Genomic DNA, 17514 nt, shown 5'->3' with positions numbered 1-17514 from the left:
CTCTCCACGATGATCCCGAAGGACGAAAGGTATTCTGACGGATAGCAGCTCCCAATGACTTGGCTGCTGCCTTGGACGTTTGCAGTTTCTCCAAACTGTCATCCGCCTTCTTTCCAAAGAGGGTAGAACCGTCAAAGGGCATATTCAAAAGCCTGGTCTGCACGTCAGAGGCAAAACCAGACTTCCTCAACCACGCATGCCTGCGGATTGTGGTACTTGCCGCCATGGCCCTGCTGATACTGTCAGCAGAATCTAGGCCAGTTTGTAGGGTCTCGCACATCGCATCTTTACCATCCCTGATGATGTTTAAAAATGCGTCCCTTTCCTCTCCTTCTTGGAGGCAGTCAGCCGCTGATGAAGCGCACTCCCAAAGGGTGTGGCTGAACCTAGCGAGCGTACAGGTCGCGTTAATAGACTTTAACGCCATGCTACAGGCAGAAAAAACCTTCTTAGCCATGGCATCATACTTTTTGTCATCCCTATCCTGCGGAGCAGTGGGGTATGCAGATGTGCTGCCTGATGAGGTTGCAGCCTGTACAACCAAGCTCTCAGGAGTAGGGTGTTTTGACAAATATTCAGGGTCAGAACTAGCCACCCTGTATTTTGTTGACAGTTTTTTATTTACTGCCGGGATAATTTCCGGCGTTTCCCAGTTTGTCAAAATCCTTCTCTGTAGAGCAGAGTGAAATGGAACCACAGGATCCTCCTGTGGGCCCTTGTCCAGTATGTCAGTGAGGTCATCCTGCTGAAAGGTAGGAGAAGGTGCAGACCAACCCATAAATTCTATGATTCTAGACATCAGAGCTCTATATGGAGTCTCCGCATGTTCTCCTGGGTCTGGTTTGATAAATTCTGCTTCAGGAGAAGTGTCCAAGCCACTAGCTTCCTGAAGTGCATCCTGAAGATTTTTTAATCCTCTTTCCTCAGAGGCGAAAGTCTCTGGCTCTGGTGATGTGGTCCTCTGTAAATCAATATCTTGGTCTGAATCCTCCCTTTCCTCAAAAATCGAGGTTAAAGGGGGATACTTTGGTTTTTGGAATGGTATAAACCCCATTTCCAATGCAGAAGGAGCCATCATCACAGGCCTTGAAAGCGTCGATGTCGTCGACACCGACGTGAAAGTACTCGAAGGCGCCGTGAAAAGCGTCGAGAAATGTGTACTAGGCCTCGAAGAACTCGAAAAGATCGGAATCCTGCTCGAGAACGACGTCGACGTTCTCGGCGTCGAGTCGGAGGTCTTTTGTCTAACCGTTGGCTGTGGAGTAGCCGTGGTTCTTTCCTTCACCGGCGTCGATATCGGCGTCGACGTCGGCGTCGACTCGATCGACTGATGCGCCGATGAATCCTTCGACAACGGCGTCGATGGCGCCGACCTCTGTTTCGAAGGAGTTTTCGACGATGGCGTCGATGATGCTTTATCTCCCGATGGCTCGAGGCGCTTTCGGGTTGACTTTTCCGCCGGGTACTGCGACTCGCGGCGTTTAGATTTTTTGGGTTTTTTACCCGGGGTATCACCCTCAGCTGTCTTCGAGGGGGACGAGGCCGCTTTCTCGAAGACGCTTAGCATCTTTTTCCTGAATTCCTCCCACTCAGCTTGCGAGCTGCGTTTTGTGGGGCAATGAACTCTCTCAGGAGAACTCGACGAAGATGACGAAGGGGATCTCCTACGTCTCTTCTTCGAGTGTCTCGATGTCGACGAGTGGTGGGAGCCACTTCGTGATCTAGATCGAGAGTGTTTTTTATGGTGAGGAGACGAACGTCTCGACTCTACCGAAGAAGCTTTCGAGGAAGTTAAAGTTGACCTACCTCTCTCGAGCTTCCCCCTACGCTCCTTCAAGGCTTTCGCCGTCATGGAAAGGCATTCCTCACACTCCGAACTCTGGTGCGTGATTCCCAGACACCACAAACAGACCCTGTGAGGGTCCGTCAACGACATTTTCTTCCCGCAGTCTCGGCACTTTTTGAAACCGGACCGAGGGGTCGTCGGGTCGGAGGAGGATGCCATCGATATCGAGGTAAATAGTAGATTATATACGTTATCTGACGAGAACTGAGCAACGGTGTTCCGAGGCACAACGAAGCGCGGAAAAACGGAACTGAGCAACGGACGCTGCGCGCGGCCTTTATAGGCAGGATGACGTCGACGTCGGCACGGAGGCCGTCGAGGGTCATCGACTCGGCGATCATCGACGCGCAGCGCCCTCTGGCGAAAAAATTTTCCGAGGCCAGCAAAGCTGGAGGATTTCTATCTAAGATAAGGAATACGTCGGAGGACACAATCCCTTCGAAATATAGTTCTGTGGCTTCATCATTTATTATCAAAATGCTCAGAAACCTGGGCGTTACGAGTCGTAAGATTCCAGAAATTTGTTCATGATGTTAGGTGGCTGAATTCAGACATTTTCTGGGACAGGCTCTCGTCTGGCAATGAGACTCTCTTAACCGTTGAAGTGGTTGCTGTTGTAATAGCACTTAAACTGGGGGGCTCAGGGCTTAAGTTGGGCTTAAGTTGGACCGCAGTGTAGAGATTTAGTTTTGAGTAATCCTGAAACGTGTTATTTCTCATGATTTGATGATCTTTTTATCTGTTTATGAATTAAGTTTGTTTTTTTAAGTGTGCGGGGGGATCCTTTGATCCCTCCCCTTCTTGTAATTGGCTGAGAATATTATGTGTATTTTATGGCATAAGTGTTAAAAGTCATTAATTTGTTTTTTGCTCTGTAGTTTATGTATGACTATGACACTATAAATACATAATAAAAAATAATAATCTGCTTTTAGCTTTCAGACTATTTCTTCTTGACCTAAACAGTCTCAGCTCTGCATATTTTAAATGTGTTGATCTGAAAAGGTACACAGCTCTCTTCCCCAGCTTCAATGACACTGTTTCTCCAGTGGTGATCCCAAAATTGTAGTGCCATGTTTTCCAGCCTTGTATAACCTTTGTCACCCCTATGTTAAAGGTCTCTGAGGTAACAACAGCTTCAACAACTCTCAAACAACAGTGTTAAGTTATTAGATGAGCTGGATATACTTTAATAGGGTTTGATTTACTAGCTTGGGTAGTACTTGTTCTCTGCTCAGCTTCAACCCTGTCTACAACTTCTGCCTCATTGTTCAGGATGTTACAAGAAGTCTGTTTTCTAATAAAAATGAAATTAAACACATGCAATTTCATTTTACTCTTGAACTGCCACGTCAAAAGATGCGTGTACCCACCTTTCGGTCAGCTTCTAGCCTCCAAGGTAATCAGGAAGCAATGTCTCACTCGCAACTTCTTAAGATGGTATAACTGTGCTTGCAATATTTCGAGAAAGTCATTTAGGATTCAGTAGGTTTACCAGCAACGTTCTCTGTGTTAACAGGAGCCACGCGATCGCTCGGCATCGAGTTAAAGCTTAATAATGGGAAAAGGCTTTCACTACATGCAGATGTTTCAGCTTTAATAATCACATTGCGTGTTACATTTCCCTTTTTAAAATTACTTCCCACTTCTACGACCAACTTTAGCTCGCTTGAACATGTACGCGTGTGACAATAAACCTGGCTACAGTTACCAGCAAAATATTTTGGTTGATTTGGAGTACAGAGCTTCTCTTTCCTGCCTCCACAATCCCAGCTTGGTTTCTTCTACTACTACTGCTGAAGGCACTTTTGGGGCCCACGCCCCTCTGCTGCAGGGGTGTCTCTGATCTGGCCTAATCAAAGGAGCCTTCTATTCTCCAGTTTGTCTCGGCTTGCTTCTGCAAACAGGCCTTGGGTGGTTGCACAACTTCAGCTCTGCATTCATAGCAATTAGGTGCACCTGGAAAGACGGCCTGTTTCTTCCAGTCTCTTCCAATTCTGCCACAGCCAAACAGGGTTTGTGAGCACAGGACCAACTGAGAGTCCTGCAGGTGAAATCTGCTCTTCCTCTGCTCCGACGTCCATTCTGTGGTCACAATTCCTTGTGAACTGCCAGCCTCATTCTCTACTTCTTCTGCTTCTGCCGACCTTCCAGCTCCTGCTCCAGCTTTTTTCTACTGATCCTCCCTGCTGCAGCCTTTTATACCACTGAGGTGGGTTAATTAGTTTATGCTACAGACCCTTAGAACTAATTGCCTGAACCTGCAAAAAGCTATTGGGCTTGCCTGCCTGCCTGACCTGAGCTCATGCATGTCTATTTAGCCCACTTCTTCTTCACAGTACCTGAAGGATTCTGGGGCATGCAGTGCATTGTAGAACATTTCAATTTCTCTACGTCTTTAAAAGGGTTAAGTAGAGATTATCCTCCCTTGATATTAATATAAGAGAAGTTAACATTTTTAACCTTTCTAGAAACAGATGGGGTAGAAAAAGTCACAGGTTCATCGCTCCTGTTGGCATACATTTGGCATTGTGGAGGATATGGAATTTTAGGGGTATAAAAGAATGGTTCTGGAAAGTTAACATCTTTAGACATTTTTGTCCCAGATTTTACTGGCTTGGTTTTAACCCTAGACTGACATGCATCTGAATGACAAGATGCTATAACCTCTCTGGGAATTATCTTACTAATCTCCAAGGAACAATACGATACCTCATCCTGTGAAATCACCCCACTACCCTGGGTCTTGTCTCAATCCAGGTGATCCTCCCACAGTACTCCACCCCCAGTTTTGGGATCAGGAAGCACCTGCCCTCCCCTGGCTACCTGGGAGGTGAAGTTAGGCAGAGTTTTAGGGAGGGATCCTCAGGATTCGCCACACTATCCATTCATACTGTACTCTTTGTCACATTTCCCACTTCCTTATCCCATCACTCCAATCACACTCTTTTGACTTACACGCACACCACTCTTCCTCATCCTATAACACTATCACTCTGAAACCTATAACGCTACAAATATTTTAACGCACATCTCCCATTGCCTTTACCCCCCTCGTCCACATGCCACTTTGCAGTTAAAATAGATATAATTACGCCAACACTCCTCTTCCTCGTCCACCAGAGTTCTATAACCTGTGACTCTAAAAATGTTTTGACCCACACCTCCTATTAGCTATACCTCTCTGTGCCTCATGTTACTTCCCAACTTTTACAATGCATATCATTTCCCCAACACCCCTCGTCCTTCTCCCAGTGCCCAATATTTATCCATATCATTATGCTTACACCACTTTTCCTCATCTCAGTACACTAACAGCAATCTACTAATTGCCATACTGTTGCCTTACTCGCACCATTACTGTAATCATACTCCTCATTCCAGTACACCAGTGATCTATATCAATAGCCCCATACTCCTCTTCCTTTCTTAGGTACACTATAGATCTACAGTCTGTCACTCGACAAATACTTTGGCACACAATACCCATTACCTGTGCATCCCTCTTCATCAAGCTACTTTCCAATTATAACCCATATCATTATCACAACACCCCTCTTCCTCATCCCAGTACCCAACTTGAATCCAGATCATTCTATATACAGCACTCTTCCTCATACTAGTGCTGGGGAAAGAAGAGAAAGAGATACAGATTTGAGAGTTGTCCTTTTAGACATGGGTAGGGAGACCAAAGGAGGACATAAGAGGAAGAACGATGGGAAGTATAGAGAGTAAAAAGAAGTGGACCCATACAAAACCCTGGGAACCCCCATATAGAAACGGAAAGGTAGGGGATTGTTTGCCAGACCAAAAAGTTGAGAATGAACCGTTGTCAACGAAAGAAAAACAGAATAGGGTGATCAACTGTGTCAAAGCATCAGGGAGATCGAGAAGAATAAGAAACAAAGACATGTTTCAGTGGGCTGAAAGGTTCGAAATGCAGATTGAGACTGAGGGAAAAGGGAGTTAGCATCAAGATAATTGAACTTGTGAATAGATGACTCTTTCCAATCTTAGATAAGAGGGGCAGAAGAGATACAGCATGATAATCAGCTAGAGAAGCAGGATCAAAGGTAGGGTTTTAAGGATAAGCAGAACAACTGTATTTTTAAAGCCAGTGAGAAGCAATGCCAAAGAGAGAGATGAGATAAACTTTGGAAACACAAAAGGAAGAGAGGGGATCAAAACATGATGCAATGGGTTGAGCTTGGGCGCGATAGCGAGCAGTATCAGAGTCAGCAAGGACTGTAACAGAGGAAACAGAACTAAGAAAGGAAGCAGGGGGTTGTTAGTAGAAGAGAGATGAGCGTAGTTGTGTAACGTGGTAAGACATTAAATTAACCATGCATTCTGTTTACTGTTTTATAATGTATTGTGATGATTTCCTTTTATGGCTTTGTGCCAAATAAAGGTTAATATTGATTCATTGATTGAATTAAGTTAGGAAACTCACAAGGAGAAAGGGGAAGAAAAGCGATGGAACAGGTGGGGGGAATATTGTTTAGGGGCCAAAAAGACTGCAAGGATGTGTCAAATAAGAAAGGATCAGGTTAGAGGAATAAGAGTTTCTTAGCAGATTAGAGAGAAGAGTCATAAGAGGAATGAAGGGAAACTGATCATGTTTAACAATGTATGGTGTGCAAAATGACAAAGCATCACGCCCAAAGATATTTATCAAAAATAAGGAAATATCCTTGTATTATATTGGGTTGGTGAAAGACGTAACTATAGCAATAGCATATAGTCTACAGTGACACAGAGCTTGCTCTATGCGACACAGTTTCTTTACACAAGGATTCAGAATGTGGCTAGGACAGTGTCCCCGAATCATGTTGTATTTACAGAGCCTTGTGTCTTGTCTTCCAATCAGTTTTTTCACATGAGGATTCAGAAAATGGATCTGATGCCTTCTCTGAATATCACAGTGATACATAAGAAAACAAAAGACTATCAACCCTTGAATGGGGCTTTGTCTAGTAAGTTAACTCAATAAACAAGCAGAACGTGGCAAGGATTATAGAATGCAGGACTTAATGCCTCCTTGTTTTTTCTCCCCCATACAGTATCCTAGATGAGCACTGAGAACACACATAATGTGTTCATTTATTGATCTTTAAATTCAGTAGGCACATGTTTAAAATGGCAAGTTGTTAACAATTATATGCCGGGCATAATTAAATGTTATTAGTATACTGTCCCAGAGACCTTCAGGGATGCACAAATGACTGAATTTCAAAGATACATCTGCTTGATTCCGAAGGGATTTGCGCATTACAAGGTAGCAAACACAAACATTTTAGTGCCAATCAAACATTTCGCCTCATTCCACATTTGGTGGTAATTCGGCAGTAAAACCATTAAATTAACGCAAAATGAGATTACATTTACCACCACTTGGTCATGTGGATTTACCATGGGATTACAACTGGTGGTAATTTCCCATTTTTGGAGTTCATACGACTCCATGGATATTTGTATCTGAATTTACCGGTGGTGGGATTACCAAACAGTAAATCCACCAATTGTTGGAGGTAAAGTGGCAGAGGTAAGGTGCAGCTGGAAGTGAATCCTCCACTTTACCTGCAAATTGCTTGGGCTGTCAGTGTTGTGGAGCACTGAATGAATCTGAATGAATCTGTCATCCATTTTAAGTTGCTATGCCCTAGTTATAGTAATCTTAGGGAAATGTACTTAATGCCAATTTGCAGACTAAAAGGTATCAGGAGGGTGTCTAAAGCACGGGAATTCTGTAAGAAATGTGAATATCTTAGCATGTTACCCTTTATTGCCAAATATATTCATAGGTGTAAGGAACTCATGGTGGCAACAGTAAAGACAGACACAAGTGATCACGATTCAAGGGTGTTTATTTAAACAATATGCAGGTTGGAAAAACGTTTAACCTAAACCTAAATCTAAGATGGGAGCAAGCGTCGACCATCAAATGAAAATAAGACAGTCCTCGTGGCGTCTTGTCAATGTAAAAAGGCCTATACTAATAAAAACCTATTGCCAAATCCTTACAAATAATTATAGAAAGAGTTTGGGATAGGGATTTCAATAAAGGAGAACGTGTTCACAAATAATAAGTCAGGATGTGATTGCCAGGGGTCTCCCTTCCCCACGTTTTCAGCACGGGACAAGGTGGGTCTCCTGAGCACAGCACACACTCAAGCTTTCCCAGCACGAGTTGACAGTTCAGTTCCAGCTATCAGGTTCTTCTATGGTTAAGTCTCTTTTCAATATAAAGTCTCTTGCCTTCGAGGGCCTGATGCTTTCAACAAACAAACACGAAAGTTCTATTCCACGAATGGCTTTGGGTGACGGTCTCACCCCTGGCTCCCCCTCTTCCGTGCGCAGACCTCTTCCAGTCGTACTCAACAATTCAATTTAACAGTTCCTTTCTCAACAAACATTGGGTGGTGATTTTCCACCCCTGGATCTCCTTCTTTTGGGTTCAGACCCGTTTTTAGCTTCCAGCTTCCCCCCTTCGGGTTCACAATGGCTTTCCTTTTGGGTTCTCCCTCTGCCGGGCTCAGATTCCAATGCCAAGGGGGACACTCCACTTCCTATGGTATTACAATGCTTTTGTATTAAAAAACCTAAATATCTATTTAAACAGTTCTTCTAGGACTTGCCCCTTTTTCAAAACAGTTCACTGTGGACATCCCTCTGCCGGGTTCACTCTTGTCAACACACTGTTTATAGAACTTTAGACTCTTAAACTCACAAGTCTTAATGTCTTTTCAAACAATTCACTATGGACTTCCCTTGGCCGGGTTCACTACTGTCAACACAATGTTCATGGGACTTCAGATTTCGTCCCCTCTTGTTATCATCCCTCTGTCGGGTTCACTCTTGCCAATCTTTACAACGCACTTCTCATACCATGCGGGATTCGTCTCAATCATCTGTCGGTCAACCACTTTTACCCCTTCTGCCTTTTCCTAAGGCCTTCTGGTTACTGTAGTTCAATAGCAGGGTAATCGCCAACCTTTCTCGAGTAAACATCCCCTTTTCCAATATCAACAGTTCTTTATTCAAAATTCAATTAGCAGCTTGCTACTTTTGTTCAACACAGTTCGGTTTCTTTATCGGCTCTCTCCTCGATTCACCGGCTTTGATTAACTGCTTTATTTTCTTGTCTGTAGAGTCAAGGCCGGTACCATTGGGCTATGCATCTCTCCCCGGCTTGGCTGTCAGCGCAGGAGGTGCCCGGGCACCGTTGACATCTGCTGCAACAAAAGCTGGATTTTGTTCGTGGTCTTAAGATTCCTTCTCTTGAGGCCTCACAGGTCTCTGTCGATAAGGGCAAGGTCCCTTCTCCACTTGGTATCTTCTTGAATTGTGCCGTCTTTCACCTCCTCTTCAACTGCCATGCTGAGTTAGCTCTCACATTGTGTGGTCTGCCTTGCTCCTAGTGTGCTCTCTTGCTCCACATTTTATCCCTGTGAGGAAAGGAAAGGTCCGTCAGGTGTGTGTGATTCGGGTTAATTGCCTGACTCTGCCTCACCATTGGGTTGGGACATGTCAGATAAACAGTTTTAACATTATCACAATGTAAAACAGTGTTCGTATTGGAAAAAGAGGGGGTTAGAGTTTCTGAGTGTCCTACGGGGTAGGATTGGCAAAAGGTGTCATAAAAAGGTAGGTGGTTAGGCACTCGGAAAGGTAGGATTTGTAAAGGTTATGAAACGAACAGGAATGACGAGGATTCTTATCGTAAAATAAACAGGGGGATTTGTGGGAATGGTAGGGTTTTGTCAAAGAGGACCGGGAGTACTCGGATAGGAACCAGGAAAACAGGGATTCTGGGAGCTTTGGTTCTTAGCAGGTTGTCTCGATGAGAATGGGTTGTTGGCTTTACCTTTGGGTAAGGGAGATTCAATGGGTGTAAGGGATGATGAGTGGGAATAGCTTATAAAAGCTTTAGGGACTTCGTTTCCCTCACCATCCTCCCCATGATGGTATTGTGTCTCACCTGGGGTATTCCCCCCCAGCATAACCCTGGGCTCCCCTACCCAGGTGATCCTCCCCCACTGGTCCACCCCCAGGAACTGGATCCAACAGCGATGGGTGTGTCCTGGCCACCTGAATAAGGGATTCCTGGGCTCTATCTGGGGAAGTACCCTTAGGTTTCTTACACAGGGCATGGCTCAGAAGGAGGAATGTGTTGTGTAGTAATGGAGAACCTATATAGCAAGTTATATAACAAGATGAGAGCCTAATTGGTCATCGTTATCATGATGGCTTGGTCTTAAGATTGTATATAATGTTGCCTAATTGGGGTATTTTTACGATTTAGAGTAGTTAACTGTCATCTCATTGGCTTATGCAAATTCAATGTAATTTTAAAATGTGGAACATTGATCCCAAATGTAAGTTGTGTTAGGAGACATACTTTAGTGTTCTAACACCACCCCCATTAAGAAGGGGTGCATGACATTTCTTATATGAAAGTAATCAGATTTTAAGAATCTACTTTTTGGTCAATTTGACTATATTTGTATATTCATAAAACAAATTAGCAGTGATCCATGCAAACCTTAACTCCCACTTATCATATCATGTATAAGTTTGGTGCCTGTTGGTCCCAACCAGAGATCTCTGCATAAATGCAAATCACATAAATGAGATTGCATGTAAATAATATTTTAATGTCTAATTAATACACATAGCCAACCGACACCTTTTTCGACCTTTAAACTATTATTTTTATCAAATGACATTGATTTTTCGAGAACATTGAATACAGATACCCAATTGCAAGTTCAACATAAATTTGGTCTGAGTAATGTGGATGGCCATGCTGACATTTTAAAAAAACAAATAATATAAATCCATTGCATTAGCATATACACACAAATTAAAAGCCACATTCGTTGTTGCAATAATGGCCACACAGGTGAAAGAACATTTGATAGTCCACAGTTTATATTAACCAAAAAACAAAGGTAAAGGGAACCAAGAAGGGGGAGGGGAAGGAAGGAAAATACAAAAATGGAAAACAAAATCCATATAAGTTATATTTGAATCATATACAGGTCCTACATGTAACTGTTCTTTAAGGCTTATAGCTTCACATGTGTAGGTTTAGTAGTGCCAAAATCAACCCAACACCAATCATGCTTTTGAGCCGTACGTCAAGTGAACACAGTCTTTTCAAATTACTTAAAAAATTGATTCTTGCGTTATTCAAGTTTAGTCTGACAGTGTTGAGTCCAGAGGGTGGGTCTATTAGCCCTATACACCAGAGTGATCTCTAGCTAACCACATCTAAGTGTCCACCTGTTAGTGAAGTGATTTGGTGCATAGTCTCTACTACGCACACCCCTTAATCATATCCACTGATATGTTAAATTGACTCTTCTCAATTACGCCAATTAATAATATTCAGATGAAAGAACAAGGTTGCATATGTTTGGTGGAGGTGAAATCATAACTTGCAAGCATACCTGCTTGGTGTTTTGTCCCAAAGCACCTCTGCTAATGTTTTATAGGGAAATTGGCACAACAAGCACTCTTGGTTGGTAAGCTGTAAAAACCAAGATCAATATAAGAAGGACTAAAGTGTCTTGAGGTAAAATTCTCAAAGGATTTTAACCAGTCTGATGGTTCATAAACCCACTTAAAGGTCCCTTACCTGATGATTGCTAAAAATTCCAGAGGTGTAAATGGCCGGTGGCTTGAGAATCATGCAGTCACTCATCCTCTCGGAACTGCCGGTTCAAGATTCCCTATAACAGGCTTGTTTGGTTGTTTGTTTTTATTATTTATATAGCGGACCAGACCCAGGGGTATTCGGGCGCGAAGGCAACAAGAGAATTGTTCAGCTTTGGTTACATGTTACAGATAAAACATAGAGGTACAGCTGCGGTTACAATGCTGTAGACCTATAGTATCAATGAGTCACAAAATATATACAGTAAATTTACAATAAGACAGGATTGGCATATGAGTAAAACAGAACAGAAATACAAAATATACATGAAATCCCAGATGTCAGTGGGGAGAGGTTAGGCATCATGTACTATTAGCCGTTGGATCAACTTAAATCTGAATTGCCGGTAGGGGAGATCTTCCCTTAGGGCAGGGGGAAGGGAGTTCCAACATTTTGCTGCTTTGACAGCGAAGCTACTCCCACCAGATTTAGTGAGTTTAAATCTGGGTACTAGTAGAAGGTTGGAGTTAGCTTTTCTTAAGGGGCGAGAGACTGTTTGTCTGGTGAATCTGTCTATGAGGTATTGCGGGGCTGCTTGGTTGAGGTATTTGTGTGTGAGGGAAGCTGTTTTAAGGAGAATTTGGTCTTTTGTGCAAAGCCAGTTAGTCGATCTCCTGAGGTCTGATATATGGGCATTTTTAGGGAAGTTTAGGGCAGCTCTCAAGGCATTATTTTGAAGTGTCTGTATTTTGGCGGTGATGTGTTTGTTGCTACCTACGTAGAGGGCATTGCAGTAGTCGAGTTTCGACAGGATTAGCGCTCTTGCTAGTGTGACGCAGTTGTTAGGAGAGAGGAAGGGCTTGGCTGCTCTAATTAACTTGCAGGTGTGAGAGGTGGATGAGGCCATAGCACTCACTTGTTTACCAAAGGTAAGCGTGGAGACTATATAGAAGCCGAGGGTTTTAACTACTTTGGCCACCATAATGGTGTTGTTGTCAATTATAAAGGAGTCATAATTGGGGCCTAGTTTTTTGATGTTGGATGAGGTGCCTAGGATGAGGAGTTTGGTTTTGTCATCATTCAGGCATAGACCGTGAGAAGCCATCCATGCCTGGATGATGAGGTAGATTCTATTCACAAAGGCCAAATCCTTGTCATAATCTCCCGTCAACGGTATGAGGATCTGTGTATAATCTGCGTAGTTCGTGTAGGTGATACCTAGACCGTCTAGATCATCGAAAAGGGGCTTTGTGAAAATATTGTAAAGAGTAGGGGATACACATGATCCTTGTGGTACGCCACATGAAATAGGTGCAGGGTCTGCAGCTGCTAGAGAAGAGAAGACTCGTATTGTCCTGTTATCTAAGAAGGACTGGATCCATGCGACTGCTTCATGGGAGAAGCAGGCTGACGTGATCAGGTGATTGCAGAGTGTTGCATGGTCTACCAAATCGAGTGTGGCAGAAAGGTCGAGGAGAAGTAGGAGTGAAGTTGTACCTTTGTCTCTTAGTGTGTCTATTTGTGCCTTAAGGTCTATGGGCCTCATTACACGGTATGCAGTAACCATGGCACTATCAGCCCTATGGTTGCCGCCGGTATTTTACCGTGTCCGCCTTGGTGGATGGCGGAATTACCGCCCTACTCCAAGGTGAGCGGGGGCGGTAATTCCCCATTCACCAAGGCACTTCCCCATTCCCATTTTTGCCCCCATAGGGCTCAATGGGAATGGGGAAGGAGCTAATTACGGTACCGCAAATTGCGGTACCGTAATTAGCACCAAGGTCCCTTTCGGGCCCATTCCTTAACGGCTGGTAAAACCAGCCGTTGAGGTCGGGTCCCGCAAAGGGACCTCGTAGTAAGGCGGTAAGGGTTTTCCGGTACCAGTGCCCTTACCGGTACTGGTAAACCCTTACCGCATTCTGTGTAATGAGGCCCTATGGGTGCAGTTTCAGTCCCATGTTGTGGTCTGAAACCGGACTGTCGAACTCCTAGGAGATGATTTAGTTCCAGGTGGTGCTGAATTTGTAAATAAGCTACTTTGTCTAGGATTTTCAGTAAGAACGGCACAGTAGTTATGGGGCGGTAGTTGGTTGGGATGGAGGGGTCCAAAGTTTGCTTTTTGAGGAGGGGGAGGACCCAGGAATGTTTCAGGTTGCTAGGTATGGTACTTGATGTGAAAGAGGCGTTTATGAGTTTAGTAATAAAGGGTGAGAGTTCCCGGGCAGCGTCTTTTATGATTTGGGCTGGACATTTGTCGCCCTGGCAGTTGGAGGGCTTGAGAGTGAGGATGACTTTCTCAACTTCTTTGGTGGAGACTTTGCGGAAATAGAAGGGAGGGATGTCCAGAGTAGGTGAAGAAGGGGTGGATTTCAGAGTAGATAGTGAGTTTGTGTTGTCCTTGGGAGTGACAATATTTGGGACAGTTATAGATGCTTTTTTGTTGTTGATCTTTGGCTGAAGCATTGTTATTTTGTTGGCAAGGGCGTTTTGTATGCCGGTGCACCAGTTCTTATCCTTGAGGCAGGAGTCAGGAGCTTGGATAGGGGATTCTACCTCCTTTAGGATGGCGAACTATTCTTTGGTGTTGGATTTGGCTTGGTTGATGCAGGTGTTGTAGGATATTTGTTTCGCAAGGATGAATTATTTTTTGTAAAGGGTAGCTAGTTTCTTCAGGTTATTTTTATTAGTGTCCGAGAGGTCTGATCTCCAGGTTTTTTCACTGAGGCGTTTCTTTTGTGTGATGTCTTTCAGTAGGGGTGTGAACCAGGTATTTAGGTGTTGGCAGAGTTTGCTCTTTCTAATTTTCAAAGGTGCAATAGTGTCCAAAGAGGCAAGCATCACTTCATTGTATTTTTCTACCATAGAGGTTGGGTCAGACTGATCTGAGATGGAGTTTAGGGTGGGGAGAATGAAGGGGATATGATTTTCAAGGGTAATGTTTTTTTTATTTCTAGTAGGTGCGGCGGGAGCTCGGATACAAATGTTCATGGGTGTGGTGGCTTCTAAGGTGAAGGATACCATGTAGTGGTCGGACCATAGCTGAGGCATTATAGAGTTAATAGTGATAGGGCAGTTATGTTCGGCAATCCAATCGAGAGTCCTACCTTTGATGTGGGTGGGGTCTGTAATCTTTTGGGTGAATCCTAATTCCTCAAGGGTGCTGTTGATTTGTAGGGCATTGGGGTCGCGAGAGTCATTGAATCCAAGGTTGAAGTCACCTAAAATGAGACACTGAGTCGAGTTTTTTAAATTGTTAGATGGTAAGTTCGTAAGGTCTTCCTCAAAGGAACCTAGGGGGCCTGGTGGTCGGTATATGTGGTGATAGTGATAGTTTGATTGTTAGCAATGGTAAGTGTAGCAGTGAGGGATTCACAGGAGTTGGTATTGTGGGGTGGGGAGAGTCTTAAGGCAGGGTATTTTTGACAATTATAGCAAGGCCGCCACCTCTAGACGTAGTGTGATCCATGCGAATAAGGGTATATTTATCTGGGATGGCTAGCATAATGGCTGGTCCTGCTGCGGAATGAAGCCAGGATTCTGTGATGGCCAGGAGATCTAAGTTCTCATTTTGGATTATGTCCGCTATTTCAGTTGCATGGGCTACCATAGAGCGGGTGTTTATTAATGTACCTTTTATTCCAGGTAAGGTAGGTGGGGTGGATGGCAGCTGGACTTTGTGTTGGCATTTCGGGGTGGAGGAGGATTCTCTAAAGATTCGACTGTTGAGTTGTAATCTGTGTTGCCCTATGTTGTCTGTGTGTGGTGGTGAGTTGGTGGTGTGCAAGGTGTGCCTATCGTGATTAGAAGCGGGTTGGGCCTTAGATAGAGGGTCATAGATTCTTGGGAGTCTGGTGCATAGTTTTAGGTTTCGCTGTTGGAGGCTACAAGGTTTAGTGGCCATGTTGGCTTGCTCTTGAGGTACACTACCGTGAGGTAGTTGATTCTGTTAGTTGGAGAAGTTCATATTGTGAAGGGTGGTCAAATAGAGGACAGTTCTGAGTAGAACTGTGTAGAGTAGTGGTAGATACATAGTAAACTAGTGTAGGTGGCTTGGAGTACTTGCAACCTAGGTTGCTAATGGGCAAATGCAAGCAGCCTAACTGCGGGTTTGCTAAGGTGGGCAAGCGTAAGTAAACATTGGCTGGTAACTGGTGGACATATACATGCATATTTTACTGAGTGGGCAACCTAAATACAAAGTTGCTGAAGCAAGCATGGATAGGTAGGCTAGAGGCTAGTGGACAATTAAAGGCAACCTAGAATAGGCAACCTATATGCAATTTAGCTAGGACAGGCAACCTAAATGCAATTTAGCTAGGACAGGCAACCTAAATGCGATTTTACTGATACAGGCAATCTAGATGCAATTATACTGATACAGGCAATCTAGATGCAATTTCGTGTCTGTAGGCGATACTATTTTAAGGTAACAGAAATTACTGACTAAAGTGGCCTTAAATCCACGGTCCCATTCCTCATGCGCATAGCATCGAATTCACTTACTATGGAAAGTGTGTTAGGCACACTCTTCCAGTGCTCAGAATCGTGAGTTTTCCTGCAGCGCGTTGTTTCCTACCGCCATTTTGAAACGGAAGCCTATTTAAAGCGGCATGACATTGCATGTTGAACGTGTGACGTCATTGCAATTCAAATATGTAAAAAATATGGCTACTGCGTGCGAACTTGTGATGTTATCTTGGTTGTGCCAATTCATACTAAAAAGGGATGCATTACTAAAAGGCCCCCTGGTTGGGGAAGCCATGTTATTACAGGGCTCATGAAAAAAAAAAGAATTGAAATAAAGTAGGGTGATACATGAGACTAGGATAAAAAGTCCTGTCCAAAGTTTCATTTTCTATGCACTGATAACTAATTACCTATTCGAGCGAAGTTCTCTTACCGTTCTAATGGCACTCAGTCAGCTGTTTTTGCTTAAAAGGTTTATATTAACAAGGGTGTCTGCCTTAATTAAGAAAAGTCAGATCTATACACTGTTTGCAATCTATTCTATTCCAAACAATTGGAATGTTATTTGGTTAATTAACCTATAAGCAAGCTTCTTCTAAAAATCGAATTCAGTTTAGTTATCAACACCTACTATCTTTTGAAGTGTGTAACGGGAGAATTAATCCCTATTCCCTGGTTAGTGCCTGCTCAAGAAATAACGGTGTGTTCAAAGGTGTCGTTGAAACACCTCAAATGTAATATTGTAGCACTGTGCAAATAAGCGAATGGGTGCGGAATTGTGTTGGCACTACTAATCATTTATCTTTCATCATAGCTGTTTTTACAATGAGTCAAGTTTGACAATATCTCCTGTACATTTCCTACCACATTGTACCCATAACAGTTGGAACCTTTTAATTGACCAATATAAGATCAATTGCACCGCCATACAATATCACAAAAACACTCCCATTTCATGATCCGAGTTCAAACCAAGTTGGATTGTTCGGAATTGGCAGTTCATTTGTGCTTCAGCTTGTTTTAGGGTATTTTCTCTGTCACCCCCTCTTTCTGCATATGGTATAGGCTTCAATCCTATAAATCAAATGTCATGCTTATTTCCCATTTGATGTTTGCTTAGCCAATGCATAGAGAATGGGAATGTAGCATCATCATGCCCAAAATTACTGAGGTGCTCCCTTATCCTTATCTGGAGTTCGCGGATGGTACTCCCAATGTAGGTATGTCCGCATATACAAATTAATCAATAAATGATAAATTTGGATCTGCAATTTATGAATTCTTTCATAATGTGTAATTTTTCAATATTAATGTGCACCGTTTGTGTTTCCTTTGAAAATGTGTAACTACTGCAAGTCCTGCATTTAAAAAAAACTTCAAATCTCTGTTTAACAACGTTCTCTGTATATTTGATGCTTTCATGTATAACAGACTTAATACTGTTTTCAACGTAGGTGCATGTGTCTACACAAACATTGAACTGTCTTGGATGTATTCTCGGAGACCCTCATCTAAGGCTAAGGTCTTCCAGTGCTTTTTG

General features: G+C 43.3%; 1 protein-coding gene across 1 annotated transcript in view; it reads right to left on the bottom strand.

The window, feature by feature from the left end:
* The window catches only part of LOC138448779 (cholinesterase-like), a 457734-nt gene that overhangs the window by 132092 nt on the left and 308128 nt on the right, over nucleotides 1-17514 (bottom strand). The gene's annotated exons all lie outside the window — the stretch shown is intronic.

Source organism: Ambystoma mexicanum, chromosome 1p (assembly GCF_040938575.1).
Source record: "Ambystoma mexicanum isolate Mex_15411 chromosome 1p, UKY_AmexF1_1, whole genome shotgun sequence".
Taxonomy (NCBI): Eukaryota; Metazoa; Chordata; class Amphibia; order Caudata; family Ambystomatidae; genus Ambystoma; species Ambystoma mexicanum.
This window is presented reverse-complemented; position numbering and strand designations above follow the sequence as displayed.